The following is a 1,357-nucleotide window of genomic DNA, read 5'->3' as shown; positions in this document are numbered from 1 at the left end:
TCTCCTCCGCGGGGATCAGAGTCTCTGTTTCTGTTTGGCGACATCGGTGATATATAACCATATAACAATTACAGCACGGAAACAGGCCATCTCGGCCCTTCTAGTCCGTGCCGAACACTTACTCTCCCCTAGTCCCATCTACCTGCACTCAGACCATAACCCTCCATTCCTTTCCCATCCATATACCTATCCAATTTATTTTTTAATGATAAAATCGAACCTGCCTCCACCACTTCCTCCAATCCGGGCTGGGCTGTGTCCCCGACTCTGGGGCGGGACTGGACTGGGTTGGGTCTCCGACACTGGGCTGTTGTTTTGGGGCACAGTGGGGCGGGGCTGGGCTGGGTTAGGTCTCTGACACTGCGCTGCTCCTGAGGCCAAGGCTGGACTGCTTGGGGCATGGGTGGGGCGGGGCTGGGCTGGGTGGGGCTGGGTGGGGCTGGGTGGGGCTTGGTGGCGCTGGTTGGGGCGGGGCTGGGTGGGGCTGGGCTGGGTGGGGCTGCACTGGGCGGGGCGGGGCTGGGCTGGGTGGGGCTGGGTGGGGCTGGGTGGGGCTGGGTGGGGCTGGGCTGGGGGGGCTGGGTGGGGCTGGGCTGGGTGGGGGGCTGGGTGGGGCTGGGTGGGGCTGGGTGGGGCTGGGCTGGGTGGTGGCTGGGCTGGGTGGGGCTGGGCTGGGTGGGGCTGGGTGGGGCTGGGCTGGGTGGGGCTGGGTGGGGCTGGGTGGGGCTGGGCTGGGTGGGGCTGGGCTGGGCTGGGTGGGGCTGGGTGGGGCTGGGTGGGGCTGGGTGGGGCTGGGTGGGGCTGGTTGGGGCGGGGGCTGGGTGGGGCTGGGGTGGGGGCTGGGCTGGGGGGCTGGGTGGGGCTGGTTGGGGCGGGGCTGGGTGGGGCGGGGCTGGGGGGGGCTGGGCTGGGTGGGGCTGGGCTGGGCTGGGTGGGGCTGGGTGGGGCTGGGCTGGGTGGGGCTGGGTGGGGCTGGTTGGGGGCGGGGCTGGGTGGGGCTGGGTGGGGCTGGGCTGGGTGGGGCTGGGTGGGGCTGGTTGGGGCGGGGCTGGGTGGGGCTGGTCGGGGTGGGGCTGGGTGGGGCGGGGCTGGGCGGGGCGGGGCTGAGTGGGGCTGGTTGGGGCGGGGCTGGGTGGGGCGGGCGCTGGGCGGGGCTGGGTGGGGCTGCGCTGGGGGGGCGGGGCGGGGCTGGGTGGGGGGCTGGGCTAGCTGGACCTGGGCGGGGCTGGTCTGGGCGGGGGCTGGGTGGGGCTGGGCTGGGTGGGCTGGGTGGGGCTGGTCGGGATGGGTCCGAAAGTCCGGTTGGAAACCTCAGCCGGCCACCCTTAGCTCCAGTAAAGACGCAATGGCGCAGACC

This window comes from Leucoraja erinacea, chromosome 3, assembly GCF_028641065.1.
Source record: "Leucoraja erinacea ecotype New England chromosome 3, Leri_hhj_1, whole genome shotgun sequence".
Taxonomy (NCBI): domain Eukaryota; kingdom Metazoa; phylum Chordata; class Chondrichthyes; order Rajiformes; family Rajidae; genus Leucoraja; species Leucoraja erinaceus.
This window is presented reverse-complemented; position numbering follows the sequence as displayed.